Source organism: Sturnira hondurensis, unplaced genomic scaffold (assembly GCF_014824575.4).
Source record: "Sturnira hondurensis isolate 20B ecotype Veracruz unplaced genomic scaffold, ASM1482457v3 Scaffold0018292, whole genome shotgun sequence".
Lineage (NCBI taxonomy): Eukaryota > Metazoa > Chordata > Mammalia > Chiroptera > Phyllostomidae > Sturnira > Sturnira hondurensis.
The window spans coordinates 2087265-2104570 of NW_028090923.1; the positions used below are offsets into that span (position 1 = coordinate 2087265).

General features: G+C 40.7%; 1 protein-coding gene across 1 annotated transcript in view; it reads right to left on the minus strand.

Annotated features, from left to right (window-relative positions):
* Positions 1 to 9235, minus strand: part of HNF4G (hepatocyte nuclear factor 4 gamma) — a 133526-nt gene extending 124291 nt beyond the window's left edge. The window contains exon 1 of the mRNA XM_037068954.1: positions 8946 to 9235. The gene's annotated coding sequence lies outside the window, so the exon portion shown is untranslated. The remainder of the gene's footprint in view (positions 1 to 8945) is intronic.
* Positions 9236 to 17306: the final 8071 nt, after the last annotated feature.

Here is a 17306-nt window from a genome sequence, read left to right on the forward strand (position 1 = left end):
TAAAAGCTCTATGAAGTCAGCTCTATGTCTATCTTAGTCAGGATTGTTTCTCCAAGGCCTATTAGAGGCCTTGGCCAGGTTTCTAGGGACCCATATACACTTGAAGTCATATACAATTTGTTTGTATGTGTAAATAAAATTTCTCTAGGAAAACCATCAAAAAAAAACAGGTGACACATTAAAAACTTACTATAAATCAATCGGTATTTAGATGCTTTACTTATTCTATCACAGGTATAACAACAACACAGAATACGTATCAAGTATTCCATAAATGTCAGTCATTGTTCTAAGGGTCTTCATGTGTTAACATATTTAATCATCATATCACGTGTATGAGATAGGTATAATAATCACATATACTTTTAAAAATGAGGGAATTGGGCCTCCAAAAGGTTAACTTGCCTCTGTCCTCCATTCTCTGCCCTCTTTTAGTAAATAGCTTGGCAGGAATACAAACCTCCCTATGTGACAGCAAAGATTTCTCTCTTGGCTTTTATATAGCATGAGTTGGTCATCCTCAAAGACCTTCATTTCCCCAAACGTTAAGATACACACTCACACAAATGAACTCCTTATGCATTTTCCAGAAAAACCTCTTGATAAAACCAAAGGTTTTCACAGCAACAAAACATCAGAGGGTCTGAGTTAAGACTCCCATGTGGAGAGCATACCACATCACCCTGTATTGAACACAAGGTCGAAAAGATAGGCAGTATGTAAGTCTGGTCTCTTCTTAAAAGTGCACCCATAATGAAAGGGCAAGACAGTGTTCAGCTCCAAATGTACTTATGTGATGTGTATACCTGTAGCTCCTGATACTCCCTACCCTTGGTATCTAAATCTCATAGATTCTGTCATATGATTGTCGCTCTAGTATTATTGTAAATAATAGCTATTCCATACTATTGAAAATACTACACAACATCCTCCCAGATCTTAGACCACTTCACAGTTTCATGAACTATTTTACATAGTGGTTAACTCTATTCTCTCACACACTACACCTATTTACTATCCTTCACTTTCACCTTATCTCAGAATCTGACTTCACACAACCTCGCTGCTTTCTAGATCCAACTCACAATCCTTCCCTCCCCAACAAGAGTCTTCTTTCCATACTTTCTAAAAAGTGGCTAGTTTGGTAGAATATCATGATTAACACTATACATAGCCAAAGGATCTCCTATCTCTTCTTTACTGGCAGCTACTGTAAATAGCATAGAATACTCTCTTGCTGTCTTAAACCATTTTGCCTCATCCCTTCAACTGATCACAAAAAAGAGTAAGTGGAAGTGGTGAACACCAGGATACCTGAAGAAGACTGCACCACTGAATCTCACAGGTATTCTACCACAGAAGTTCATACCATAAACCTGGGGAGTCAGAACAGAACAATTGAAGAAGCTGAGGCTAACAAGAAGAGTGTCACAAACAGTGGGAAGACAAAGAAACAATCCCCAAATGAAAGGAAAGGAGGAAGCCTCAGAAAGAATGCTAAATGAAATAAAGGCAAGTCAACTATCAGATATTGGATTCAAAGCACTGGTCATCAGGAAGTTTAATGAGCTCACAATGGGCTACCAGAAACTACAGGGGAAGTACAATGAATGCACTGAAAACTATATCAACATGGAAAAGGAAATAGAAACTATCCAGAAGGGCCAAGATAAAATAAAGAATACAATATTTCAACTGAAGAACACAGTAGAAGGAATCAAAAGCAGGACTGATGAAGCAGAAGATCAAATCAGTGAGCTAGAGGACAAAGTAGGAAAAAACATCCAGAAAGAGCAAGAAAAGGAAAAGAGGCTCAGAAAGAATGAAGAGGGATGAAGAGAAATACAAGACAATATGAAATGTAATAATATTTGGCTAATAAGGATACCAGAAGGAGAAGAAGAAGAGAAATGGATAGATAACCTATTTGAAAGAGTAATGATGAAAAACTTCCCTAATTTGATGAGAGAAAAAGTCACACAAATCCAGGAAACATGAAAAGTCCCAATCAAGAGGAACCCAAAGAGGCCCACTTCAAGACACATCATCATTAAAATGGCAAAATTCCAAGACAAAGAGAGAATCTTAAAGGCAGCAAGTGAGAAAAAGGAAAGAACATACAAGGGAGCCCTGATAAGGATAGCAACTGACTTCTCAATGGAAACACTCCAAGCTGGAAGAGAATGGCAAAAATATTTCAGAAAATCGAAACCAGAGGCCTGCAACCAAGGCTACTTTACCCAGCAAGGCTCTCAATCAAGATAGAAGGCCAAAAAATAGAGCTTTCCAGACAAATGAAGTGAAAAAAAAATACACCTCTAGCAAACCATCTTTACAAGACATGCTAAAGGGTCTGCTTTAAGGAAAGGAAGGAAAATAGAGACAGAGAGATGAACACAAGTAGGAAAATGACAATGAATAAGTACCTATCAATAATAAATGCTCTAATCAAAAGACATAGAATAGCTGAATGGATAAGAAAGCATGACCTACACATATACTGCCTACAAGAGACCCACCTCAGGACAAAAGACTTACACAGATTGAACGTGAAGGACTGGAAACAATTTCCCCAAGCAAACAGATAGGGAAAAAAAGCCAGGTAGCAATACTCATATCAGACAAAATAGACTTCAAAACAAAGGCCATACAGAGAGACCCAGAAGGTCACTTCATAATACTCAAGGGAAAAATCCACCAAGAACACATTAACATCATAAATATATATGCACCCAATGTAGGAGCAACCAAATGTAGAAAGAAAATACTAGAGGACCTCAAGAAAGATATTGACAGTAACACAATTATAGTAGGGGATTTTAACACTGCACTGTCAAAAATAGACAGATCTTACAAACAAAATACCAACAAAGATACTGTGTCATTGAACAATGCCCTAGATGAAACGGACTTAACTGATGTATATATAGAGCCTCTCATCTCAAAGAAGCTAAATACACATTGTTTTCAAATTCATATGGAACATTTTAAAGACAGACCACATGAGAGGACACAAAACGAGCCTCAACAAATTCAAACAAATTCAAATTATACCAAGCATTTTCTCTGACCACAAGGGACTGAAACTAGAAACCAACACCAAGGGAAAAAAAACCAAAATACTCAAAATCATGGAGATTAGGTAGCACGCTATTAAACAATGAATGGGTCAAGAATTAAATTAAAGAAGAAATCAAAAAGCTTCTGTATACAAATGACAATGAACTCACAACAACTCAAAATTTATGGGACACAGCAAAGGCAGTCCTGAGAGGGAAATTCATAGTGATATAAGCCTACCTAAAAAAGAGAGAGACACTTTAAACAAGTAACCTAACCCTACACCTATAAAAACTTGAGGAACAACAACAAAGCAGCCCAGATCAAGTAGAAGGAAGGACATAACCAAGATCAGAGCAGAAGTAAATGATATAGAGATGAAAAGGAAAATTCTAAGGATCAATAAATCCAGGAGCTGATTTTTTGAAAAAATAAAAAAAATCGACAACCTTTAAGCAGGCTCATCAAGAAAATAAGAGAGAGGACCCAAATAAACAGAATCAGAAATGAAAGAGGAGAGATTACAACTGATAGCACAGAAATACAAAGGATTGTAAGAAATTACTATGAAGAACTGTATGCCAAGAAATTTGAGAACCTAGGTGAAATGGACACATTTCTAGAAAAATATAATCTTCCAAAACTGATTGAAGAAGAAGCAGAAAGCCTGAACAGAACAATAACAACAGAAGAATTTGAAACTAATAAAAAAAAATCTTGATGCACAAAAGCCCTGGACCAGATGGTTTCTCGGGAGAATTTTACTAAGCATTTAAGGAAGAGCTAATCCCTATCCTTCACAGACTATTCCAAAAAATCCAAAAGGATGGAAGACTCCCAAACTCTTTTTATGAAGCCAGCATCATCCTAATTCCAAAACAAGATAAAGACCCAACAAAGAAAGAAAACTTCAGGCCAGTATGGCTGATGAACATAAGATGCTGAAATCCTCAACAACATATTGGCAAACCGCATCCAACAATTCATTAAAAAGAGCATACACCATGACCAAGTGGGATTCATCCCGGGGATGCAAGGATGGTTCAATATTCACAAATCAGTAAATGTAATACATCACATAAACAAAAGGAAAGACAAAAAACACATGATCATATTAACAGATGCAGAAAAAGCATTTGATAAGTTACAGCACCCATTTATTTTAAAAACACTCAACAAAGTGGTAAGAGAGAAAGCATTCCTCAATATAATAAAGGCCATATATGAGAGACCTACAACCAACATCATACTCAATGGGGAGAAACTAAAATCTTTTCCACTAAGATCAGGAACAAGACAAGGTTGTCCACTTTCACCACTTCTATTCAATATGGTATAGGAAGTTTTAGCCACAGCAATCAGACAAGAAAAGGAAATAAAAGGCATCCAAAGAGGAAACAGAAAAGAGGAAACAAAACTGTCACTGTTTGCAGATGACATGATAGTGTACATGGAAAATCCTATAGACTCCACCCCAAAACTGCTCGAACTAATAAATGAATTTGGCAAAACAGTGGAATACAAAGTCAATATCCAGAAATCAAAGGCATTTTTGTATACCAACAATGAAACAGCATGAGAAGAAACCAAGAAAAAAAATCCCATTCAGTATAGCCAAAAGAAAAATAAAATACCTAGGAATAAACCTAACCAAGGAGGTAAAAGACCTGTATGCAGAAAACTACACAATACTGAAGAAAAAAATCAAGGAAGACACAGACAAATGGAAATATATACCGTGTTCATGGATTGGAAGAATTAACACCATCAAAATGTCCATACAACCTAAAGCAATTTAGAGATTCAATGCAATACCTATTAAAGTCCCAATGGCATATTTCACAGACATACAACAAACACTTCCATAAATGATCCTGAATAGCTGCTGCAATTTTGAGAAAGAAGAACAAAGTAGGAGGGATCACAATACCTGATACCAAACTGTACTACAGGGCCACTGTCATCAAAACAGCCTGGTACTGGCATAAAAACAGGCACATAGACCTATGGAACAGAATAGAGAGCCCAGAAATAAACCCAAGTCTCTACATTCAATTAATATTCGACAAAGGGGGCAGCATCATAAAATGGAGTAAAAATAGCCTCTTCAACAAATAGTGTTGGGAGAACTGGACAGCTACATGCAAAAAAAAAAATGAAACTTGAGCACTAACTTACACCATACACAAAAATAAATTCCAGGTGGATAAAAGACTTAAATATAAGCCATGACACCATTAAAGTCCTAGAGGAGAACATTGGCAGGAAAATCTCAGATATTTCATGCAGCAACATTTTTACTGATATGTCCCCTAGAGCAAGGACTATAAAGGAAAGAATAAACAAATGGGATCTCAACAAAATAAAAAGCTTCTGCGCAGCTAAAGAAAACAGCATTAAAATAAAAAGACAACCAACTGTATGGGAAAACATATTTGCCAATGATACTTCAGACAAAGGTTTAATCTCCAAAATATACAAAGAACTCAGAGGACTTCACTCTAAGAAGACAAGAAACCCAATTTAAAAATGGGCAAAGGACTTGAACAGACACTTCTCCAAGGAGGACATACAGAGGATCCAGAGACACATGAGAAGATGCTCGATATCGCTAGCTATCAGAGAGATGCAAATTAAAACCACAATGAGATGCCACTTTACGCAGGTCAGAATGGCCATCATAAACAAAGCAACAAACAACAAGTGTTGGAGAGGTTGTGGGAAAAGGGGACTCTAGTTCACTGTTGGTGGAATTGCAGAATGGTACAACCACTATGGAAAACAGTATGGAATTTTCTCAGAAAACTAAAAATGAATTTGCCTTTTGACCCAGCAATTCCACTGCCAGGATTATACCCTAAAATCCCTGAAACATCAATCCAAAAGAATCTATGTTCATAACATAGATTTATGTTCATAAATAGCACAATGTTCATAACAGCACAATTTACAATAGCCAAGGTTTGGAAGCAACCTAGGTGCCCATATGTAAATGAATGGATACAAAAACTGTGGTATATTTACCCAGTGAAATTCTACGCAGCAGAAAGAAAGAAGGAGCTCCTTCCCCTTGTGACAGCATGAATGGAAGTAGAAAGCATTATGCTAAGCAAAATAAGCCAGATGTTGAAAGACAAATACCATATAATTTCACCTTTAACAGGAACCTAAACAACAAAACAATCAAACAAGCAAAATATAACCAAAGACACTGAAATAGAGAAAAGGCTGACAGTGTCCAGAGGGGAGAGGAAGAGAATTTCAGGGGAAAAGGGAAAGGGTTTACAAGAACAAGTATAAAGGACACATGGACAAAAACTATGTGGGGTGGAAATGGGAGAAAGGGTGAGGGCTTGGTGGGGTGAGCTGGGATAGGAGTAAAAGACAGAACACTGTTCTTGAACAACAATTAAAATAAAAAATAAATAAAATAAAAAATAAAACCTTGCTTTAATTCCCAGGGAATTGGATCTCTTTTTATGAAGTTGGCAAACATCTGAGTCAAGAGCCACAGAATTTCAACACTAACTAATAGACACACTCTGGTCACATGTTTGCAATATCGACATTCTCACTTACCATGTATCAGGACCTCCAGCCAGTCTGCAAATGGATAGATGATGACTAATGCAGTGACATCTTTTAGAAGCTCCAAATATCATAGCCTTTTGAAATGCAGTTAATTCCCCTTCTACTTTATTATACTTTTAAAGCAAAATTCTCAACTCTCCAATCAGATAATTGGTTCATATAATTCCTAAATATTAAACTACAATAAGAAATAAAATTTCCAACAATCAAATGCTCAAGATCTTACATCCTTATGACCCATTGTTGGCAATAGCATGATCAATATACTGTGGCTGTTGAGGAAGGCTCTTTGCAATATTTACCAAATTTTAAATGAACATCCCCTGGAGCCAGCAACCCTCTCAGGATAAATAGCCTGCACACCCATGCAAAGATAATGTACACGGGTATTGACAGCATCATGATTTGTGATAGTGAGAAACTGGAAAAAAACAAGTGAATATTCTAGCATTCTGGGGATATTGGCTGGCTACTTTGGGTAGATACACTTAAAAAAGAAAGATTTTTTATGTATTGACAAATAAATATTTGAAAACTAACTACTAAAGAAAATTAAATTTCAGAATGCTCGTCTAATATGAACCAATATCAAATTTTTTTGAAGTAATGAAAGAAAAATCTTGTGGTTATAGATGGAGGGACAGAAACCCAAGCAGCGATGGTGGTGTGGAGTGGAACAGGAAAGGGTTCACTTTATATTGTACTATAATTTTCATGTTGCTTTGTAAGCCAGTAGTCCTTTCAAATTCATATAAATAACAAGAATTTTTCAAAGAAACATGGGACTAAAAAATAAAGGTATCATTTACCTTTAGGTACTAAGGTACTAAGTCTTAGTAATTTCCAAAATTAATCTGTGTTGTCTTATAGTCTCAGCACAACAATTGCAAAATAAAATGCCTGTGAGATTTTAACAGACACACTTTAATGAGAGGGTTGTACTACCTTCATAGAGCATGCATGCTTTGTGGAAAAAATTCCATATTTGTAGGTCTAAAAATGAACCTTAGGAAGGATGGAAGAAGAGAACCAAAAGCTCTTAATTCCTACTCTATCTGGAAAAGTGAAAAGTGAGTAGTTAATACTACTGGCTAACTCCCTCTCTTCCACTCCCTCCCCAAAATGGTACCAGAGAGAATCCCAGCCCACACGTGGCTTCTGACTTTAAAGGCACAATAAAAACACTGATAGTGGATGCACAGAGAGAAAAACAGTGGAGGTGTTTTGGGAATGTGGGGACTGTGGTATTTTTGCAGAAAAATAGTGATAGATAGGAAGAATATTTTAATGATAAATAAATGATTCTACAAAGAGAAAAAAAACATGTAAAATGAGTGGAAAACTGGGGTGAAGTAACAAAACCAAAAGAGGAATGTTTCTATCAGTGAGGCAGGTATTTAATTTTCAGGGCCTCTTGTGAAGTTGACAGTGTCAGTACCCTGCACCCACCCTCTGGCTCTAGATCTCATTTGAAACTAACTGGAGACTGTCTGCATGTTGAACAGGAGCCTTTGGTGATTTTGTGCAAGCCTTAGAAGCACAACGCATCAGGTATGAGGAACTTATACATTCAATTCAAAAGTCGTATCACTGCTAGCTTATCCCGTTAGAGATGTAAGGATGATCACTTAACTAGCACATTTTCAAATAAGCTTGCAAAGGACGTTTCTTCCTAAAGGAAAATGGTTTAAGTAGTTAAATCTATCCATCATCTATCTACCTATAGATAGATACACATATTATACACACATATACATGTAGATAAATATATATTTATGTATATGTAGGTAAATATATGTGTTTATGTGCATGTAGGTAAATATGTGCACACACACGGTTTTTCCTATAATCTCTCCAGCATCCTCACAGGAAGATGCCCACTCTCAAAATGTCTCAGAGAGAGCCGAGGGAAGCTGAGACTGGTGCCAAGGCCTTGCGGTGATGCTTCAGGACCCTCCTCACAAACCTAGCCTTGCCCCAAGCCACAAAAACGCCACCAAAGCCCCCAGAGACCTGGCAGCCACGTGACCCGCTGACGGACATCAAAGTTTTCTCTCCAAACAAATCCAACTTTCCTTTTTCTTGTCCTGGCAGAGTGGCCCCGGAGGGCCCCCACTGCCTCTCCTCCAGCCCTTTCTTCCTCTCGCTCTGCAGGCTGCGGGAGGCCTCGGGGCATCTGCTTTCAACCTGACAGGCCTGGATCCCCTGGCTCGGCCCCCCCAGGGCGGCGCCCCACCTCCCACCGCCTGAGGGGCTAGGAGACTCTCGGGGAGGGCTGCGGTGGTGACACTTACCTGCGCGGAGCCGCTCCCGGAGCTCCCGCGTCGCCGTCAGCTGCACCCGGGCCACCGCATCGCCCAGCCGTGGGTCCCCCACCCACCCCAGCAGCCGCGTCCCCGCTGCTCTCGGCGGAGCCTGGGAAGTTGGCCGAGGGCGCAGAGGTGGAGGGCGGGGGTGGGGCTGCGCCTTCGGGGAGAGGAGGCTCAAGGATGTGGTTGTTTGTTTGTTTATTTGTTTGTTATTCCCGATCTCTAGCAGAGACTTTAGACCATATGCCGGGAGGATATTAGCTTTGCTGGATGGCGACAAGACAGCGGCCCGACTCTTAGAGTCCGATCGATTTACTGAACAAACTGACACGTGGGTGGGGATGTTAAACAGTAACCAGCAGCCCCGGTGGGAACTGAGAGCGGAGAGGCCGCCGGTTTCCCTGTTCCCAGGGCCCGAGACGCGGGAGGGCCGGCTCGTCCCAACCCCGGCTCTCCCGCCTTCCAGAGGCCTCCGGGCCACAGGCGCCACCCGCACCACGTGCCTGCGCTCTCCCGCCGGGGCGAGGCGCCCGCGGCTTGACCGTTTGGGGCCGGAGCTAGAGCTCCCCGCCTTCCGCACCCGGGGAGCCCCGGCAGGCGCCGCCCGCGGCCAAGGCCCAGAGTCGCGCCCTCCCAGCCCAGGCGGTACCTAGGCTCGGGTGGCGTCCACCCTGGGGCAGTGCGCGATGGCTGGGGACCCCACAACGCAGATATAATTCCGAGCCAGTGAGGTCCGGGAAAGGGCCGGAAGTGTTATTAAAGGGACTTTAACAAGTTCCTAGGGACAGCTCTGCAGCCACAACACTAGGGCACCCCGCAACCGTTTCATGAAACTGCACCTAAGGCGCTGGGCTTCACTGCTGCCCGTTGCTTGCGCGGGAGGGAAGAGGGAGAAGAGTTCCAAGGCCCGGCCAACGCAGCCACCTGTGGCTTGGGTCCTTAACCATCTCTTTACATCCGCACTGGTGGGAAGCTTCCTATCTCCCTCTTCTACCGTAGGCACCTGCCCAAGCTTCACTCTTGGAGAAATGATGCTCAGAGCCATCGAGAGGCGCTGGCCAGCTGGATATTGCTTGGCTTTTGTTAACCAAGCAATAGAGACAGAAGCTGTGGCGTTTAAAAACTCCTCAACAATTTAACTTCGTGTTTTCAGGAATGAATGACTTGAGGTCAAACAAGTAATTATCCTCATGAGATAAACAGTTACTTAATCCTTGAGGTTTTTCTTTTCTGACCAGGGGGTTGGCAGTTATTTTAAGACTGTAATAACAATGCCAGACACATCAAAGAGCTAGGTATTTTTTTTCTTTTTCCTTTTAGATTGGGTTTACTAAACTTAGTTTCCTCATTCTGACTCTCCTGTTGAAAGCGGCTTTTAAAAACAACTAGTAGGTTGTTTTAGAAATCAGAACAAAGGGGAGAGATCATACACTGCTTTCTCTACATTGAACTTCCTTAGCAAAACGCATTCCTTGGGCCCTTGTTGCCCACCTTCTCTGCACACCGGGTCCCAAAAGTGGCCTCTGTCCCTGTCGGGAAACACCCAGAAAAAAAGCTGAGGCAGAAAAGTAACAATTAACAGGTCCTGTTTGTTATGCAAATCTTTCACGGGTGTGTTGTTTATACATCACCTGTGGACAGTCTCTTTAAAAATATTCCCAGAGGTGTAGATAGTGGAGGCTGTCTTATTATATGCCAAAAATGTAAGTATCTAGTTCCCATAAAATGCTAAAAGTCTGAAGACAGAAATTCTCCATCCTCTATTCACGGCAGCTTAATGCCACCCGACATTTGTTGTTTCCATCAAGGAAACAATATTTTAGTTCAATAGTGTATCTCACTATGATTTCGCAATGTCAGTGGATTTCAATAATCAGTTCAACATCTTTGTGTGGTGGGTTTGCTGTTCTGCAAGGAAATGATTATCAAATGCTCTGTGTTAAAATTATTTTGACACTATATGTAGAAGTTTAGAGAGAATTTTGTCACCAACAGGACTTTGACTAATGACAGCAGTCCATTCTGGTAAGGCTTGGTTATTATGTAAGAGAAGCCTCGCGCTTGTCCAATGTAGGAAACTCTCTGAGCGCTCATGGGAGAGCGCCAACCCACTCGCGTCCTCGGCAGGCAGGGAGTAGTTTCAGATGACTGACTAAATAAGCAAATGAGCGGCATTAAGAGGAAATGGCTGGGCTCCGGGGCTTGGCAGTTTTTACTGCATCGACCAATGCCAGTTGATCAAGCTTTATAGAGCATCAGGTATATTCTTCCTGAAACTAATTTATTAGGATTTCTCGTGGCGTGGGTTTATGAGGCTAAAATGGGGAGAAAGAAAAAAAGTACTGTGCGTAGAGCTGTCCCTGATGCATAGGGAGTGAGGGAGGCGCTGCCAGAAGGAAAGAGATTAGGATAGACTTTTAGTGAAAAGTTCTCAGGTGCTAAGTTATTTTTCAATACTAGTGCTTAGGGGGAAATTATGCACATATGTATTTATGTCACATTTGATCTTTTAACCTAAAATTTGGAGTCAAAAAGCCCCATACTTCACTTTCCTGTTAAATGTCTTATTTAGCCTATGCCTTTCCTTCCCACTTTGATAATCTTTTTAACACCATTTTTTCACCTTCTTAGCTCAACCGTATCTAGATGAGAACGTTGGGTTTTCCCACCAGCTGCTCTGATACTATTAATTAAAAGCGGCGGACCCGGGGCAGAGCGCTCAGGTAGGGAGGGCTCGGGCAGGCGCTAGGGACAGGGAGGGAAAAGGTCTCAGTAACACAAGCATCCAGAGACCCTACTTCCGAGACGCCTTGGATAGAAAACCATCAGAAGACGCGAACGGGAAGTTCCCTCTTCCCGCCACTGCGCTGCACCTCTGCTGGGCTCTTTGAGCCCGGGATCCTCGGTGTCGCTGTCGCACGCACAGTGGATCCCGCCGGGACTGGGCGCTGGTGCAATTCATGGGGACTACCGTCCACTCTCACGCTCCTTTACACGCAGCAGGAAAGAAAAAACTCGTACAGTTCTCTACCTGCCCGTCCTTTCTGGATTTGGGTAAAGCCCAGTGACCCATTCCAAGCCACTTGTTTCCACCTCAGATGGAAAGAGGCCATGGGGACCTCAGTTTGGAGCTGCGCTAAGTGCGTCCCCAACTCAACCAGCCGTTGGGCCTCTGTTTGACCCTCAGGGCGAAACAATGGGTAAAGCAGTCTCCGCCAGAATTGCAAAAACTCCCTGGAGGCCACTGAATGTTTTATGCATCAGAAGGAAACGCTGGGATTCCAGTCACCGGGACTAGGAGTGGGGAAGGACTTAGCCTGAGTCGTGGGGTGGGAGTGGAGGAGAGATACACCTGAAGCCTACCAGGCCGGGGATGCAGGGAGATTTTTCTATTGCCAGCGATCACTACCCTGTCTCTTCAAGGTACAGCGCAGTCTTTTTGGAAGCGCAGCCCAAAGCGGCAGCACATTGCCAGGCTACTAAGCTGCAGTCGCCGGCCTCTGGGAAGGGTCACACCCAGCCACTGCATCTTCTCTGACCCTGCGCAGGGCCTCCAGCGAGGTTTGCTCCTCACCCCCTGTCTTTAAGTACCCGGTCTGCTGCTTGCTCTGTCGGATTTGTCGGACTTGTCACAAAGGGCACCCACCTTTAATGCACTGAATTTAACGTGGTCAAACAAATCAGTAGAACAGGCAGATAGAATAAGAAAGAGGGGTTGACCAGTGTCCCTCCAGCACCAACACCCTGTAGATCCTAAAAAGCAACGTCCCTTGCCTGGCCCTTCTGGGGAGCCAGGTGCTTACAAACACTTTCAAAAAGCCGCAGGCATGGCCTCCTGGACTAGGCACTCTGCTTGGCCATAAACTGACACAGATAAAAATTAGTCTTCATTTTATTCTCAAGTGACAGATTAGGAACACCCAGAAAAAGCCCATGTGGATAAGGTCACAGGAATGTCCCAAAACTATATAACCTGGTCATGTAAATGTAAAGCCAAAATTTTAGAGTGAGCATCTAAATTGAAACTGCTTTGCATATATTATGCACCTGGCTGAGGTTGTGAACATCAAATATTCAATAATTTTCAATGTCAACTTAAGGTTCCATTGTCAAAAAAGCAAACTGCTAAACTGGCTCTCTCCTCCCCGCTCCCTCTCGTTGTAGATTTCCTGCTGAAGTAGTGATTGTCAAGGTCTCTGCAGGATTTGCAAACTTTTACAGTCATTTATGGTACATGCAATAAAAAAGAGGTGATATGAGCATGCTCAATCAAGGTGTAATGCAAAGATGTATTTGGTGCCCTTGGCAACTATCAGTGAGACCTGTTTGTCTTTGCAGAACACACCCTTCTCTGCAATGAACCCCTCTTTACAAAGATTGACCCTTTACATTTCCAAAGCTTTGGCCCTTCAATGAAAAGACACATGTGTTCAAACCAGAAAATACAGTTATTTCAACCTCATTTCAAATCAAGGGGGGTGGGAATGTAATAAAAACTGTGGAGTGAGAAAGAAAAAGAATCTTTTTAGATTTCCCTAATGCTCTACTATCTCCTATCATAAAGAAAAGAAATAGGAAATTAACCTCCAAGTTATAGTGTAATCTCCAACTGCCACTTATGCAACAGGGATCCTCAGGACCTTCCCACTTTGAGAAAATAAAAGGATTGAGATTACACAGTAACAGCATACCATTTTAGAGTGTATGGGACCAAAGGGGAAAGAAATTTTTTTAATGTTTTACAAAAAAATATTTGCTAGTTATGTAAAGATTTGTTGCTAGATTTTAGTTTTACATTTTTTAATAAAGAAAATATATACACAAGAGGGCTGTTGTTTTACTCTGCAATTGTAGACAGAAACTGGAAGCTTTATTAGAAACCTTATACTACTTTACCAGTTTTACCTGTTCTCTTTTTTTAAGGCTATGTGTAAGAGAATGAGGGGGAGAAAGAGAGAGACTCCTTTCTAAAATTTCCTACTTTGAACTCAGTAGGTTTTGTCATCTAGTGCTGCAAATAAGAACACCTAACACTTAGCTTTTGAAAGGTATTTAGAATCCTGCACCTGCCATCTAGTGGACATAAGAGAAAACGCTTATTCTAGTCATCCTAGAGACAGTCTCGCTGTTTTCATATTTAAAAACCAGTACAACTCTAAGGGATGGAAAAAAATGTAACCTTAAAGCTAAAGGAAAAAAAATACATCAGGGACTTTATAACATAATCGTGCAGATTTATCTCATTTCCTTCTGTTTTTAGTAATCATTACGGTTATCAATATTTGCAGTTAATTTATTATTGTACTCATTTTCTTCTGTATATCCTCTTCATGTAGATTTTATGTTGTTTGTATTCTTTAGGATTAAACTTATTAATGGTTTTAGATACAGTTAAAATCCATATTAAAAAATTCAAGCCAAAGGTATTAAGTATCCCTTTCCTTTTTGGATTCAAAATATCCATAAAAGCCATTCCACTTTACAAGACATAAAAAGGGAGAGAGGAAACAAAGAAAGAAAAAGAGATAAAGGAAGGAAGAAAAATAAAGAGAGAGAGTTGTAATTACACACTTTCCACTAGCTTTGGATGCCTTGTTACAAGTATCATAGTCCTTCAAAAATTGACTTCATTGAGTATCAAACACAAGTAGCTTAAAATCTAGTTGGTTATGACAACATAAAGTGCATTTTCTTGAGCTTCACATTATAAACTATTGAGCATATGTAAAAGATTTGCTAAATTAAATAGTCACTAAAAGATTGTGACCATATTTTAATAACTGCTGATTTTTGGGAGGAGTGCTTACAATGTGCCAGGTGCTCTTTTATGGGCTTTTAATCCGTTAGCACATTGAGTACTTACTACAACCCTAGAATAGTTGTATTGGTACCATTTTACAAATGAGGAATCTGAGGATCAGCCTTATGAAGCTGCAAAGTGCAGACAAAAGAGACCATTGTCATTGGATAAAACAGACATAAGATACATCCACAAGAAGCAGTTGTTTTAATGTTTAAATTTTGTCTACAAAATTTAAGACACATTAAAAAATAAAAATCAGTTAATTACTTCTCACTGTAAAAATTAGGTACTAAGAAATACATATGGTAATAAGCAAATGACATATTCATTTACCTCATCTATTTAGTACAGTTTCGGACAGACCTCATGCAAACCTTTACCACAGATTCATCCTAAAGTATAACCCCAGTGGTACTTTAATTTTGAGCAAAGGAGTTACCAATGAATGCTATGACAAACAGGCCTTGGAAAGCCCTCCAACTTGCTGCCAAACATTTATCCCTGAATTGAACTGACCCAAAGCAAAATGTATATACATTCTGAACATATTTTTCTTCTCTAATTATGCAAAATATCCTCCTCTTTAAAGGACAGCTACTTTGTAAATATGAGCTCATTTAAGAGTCAAGAATCCGAGATCATTACAATTAAATGTATTTGAATTCTCTCCATACAGCTGTGCCATAAGAACCAACTTTCATTTCTAGAAGCATATTGGTAATTTTAGAAACTGTAGGGAAATGTTCAGTCTTTGACCCAAGGTGCTTTGTGTTTTGTTATTTCAATCCACAACATGTGAAATGTTAATTACCAAGTAGTCCTGTATTATGTAGGTATGATTTTAAGTGCAGTGAATGCTTTCCAAAGCTGACAGCAGCTGGCTCAGGATTCCTGCTATGGTTTAATCCTCACAAGCAATGTCCCTAGCTGTGTCTTCCTGATCTCTCACATACCTCCAATCAAGATCAGACATCAGATGAAAGCTCCAGACTAGAGCAGTCAGGCCCTTTGTGTCTTTCCCGTGTATCTGTGCAGATCTAAGTGCACCTTCCCCTCTCAAGAAGATATATTGACGCTCTCACAGGAAGAGGAGATTCAACTCCCATTTAAGGTTAATCCCTCCACCTGTGTTCTTGATCTCACCCTTCCTGCCTAGGCCTGGCCTTGTTCTATCAATTACTTCTTTTTCTTGTATGTTCAAACTTTCCCCCTCCAACAGCTCCTTTCCTGAAGTCTATAAATATGTTCAAGTCCTACCAACAAAGTAAAAAAAGTTTTTTAAAGGAACAGAATTTGTGCTCTCACTCCGTCCTCTATCCCTTTTTGGTATTTATTTTTTGGTCCTTTGCAGCCACAAATCACTTACCAGGGTGATCTCACAGTCTCTGGTCTCTTTAGCAACACCTTCCACTCACTCCTCCCCCTACCGTAATCTGGCTTTCCTTGGCTCCCCTCCATAGGCTCTGCTCTTTGGAAGGGCCTTAGGGACCTCCTGGTTGGTAATCCACAAGCACACATTCAGTCCTTGTATCAAGTTCACCAGAGTCTACAACTAACCCTCTTAAACATTAGTTTTACCTGTATCTCTTAACACTTTGCTCCAACCTTCTGTAACAATTAATATTCCCTAAGGTTTTTATCTTAGACTTCATTCTCTTCGTTCCATATATTCTTCCTGGGGGATTCTGAGCACTCTAACAATGTTCTCTACCACAAAATTGGTCATTGATTGCTAAATTGTGTTTGAACCCAGAACTTCTTCTCAAGTATCAGAACTACAGGAACTTTGGAGGGCTAACCACCTTCTAAATAGTGTCTCTTTTCACATGCACTTCAAACTCAGTATTTTCAAGTCTCCTAAATTATCTTCCTCTCCAACTTACTCTTCTTTTTGGATTAATGGCACCGTTATTTATCCAGTCACCTAAGCCAGCAGCGTTGAACTGAGTTAGTATTTCAGTTCAACTTGCCCCTGGGTGAATGTAAGGGCTTTATTTTTCTCACATAACCAAAGATCTTCAGGTAAGTAGTTCTCACCTGATAGGGTAGCTAAACAACAAAGTTACTACTCAAGCTCTTTCTATCTCCCTCCATCTTTAGTGTGAGATTCTCATGCTCTTGGTTTGCAATTTGTTTCCTTTATTTTATCTGCATTTCAGGCAGGAAGGGAAAGAAAGAGCAAAGGGTCAAAAGACTGTGCCAACTATCAGAATGGACTCCTTTTAAACTGCTTCGCTTACAAGTGCCAATCAGCTCTATGCATATTTATGCCTGGTTGGCCAAAACTGGATCACAAAGATGCCATTTGCATGTACACATTACAAGAAGGTATCTTTGGTAGCTAGATTGTAAGAGGGTGCAGACAAGAGGGGGCCCCAAATAGGGATTTGAAAGGGGGTCCAGAACTCAGGGTGTCCGGGAAATATGAGAAAGATGTAAAGGATGTCCTCCCCCATACCCTCTACAGGTTTGAGTTTGGGGAAGGGACACATGAAGCAGGAACATGCAGAGCTGTTTTGTACAGCCACAGCTTTGCAGCTAAC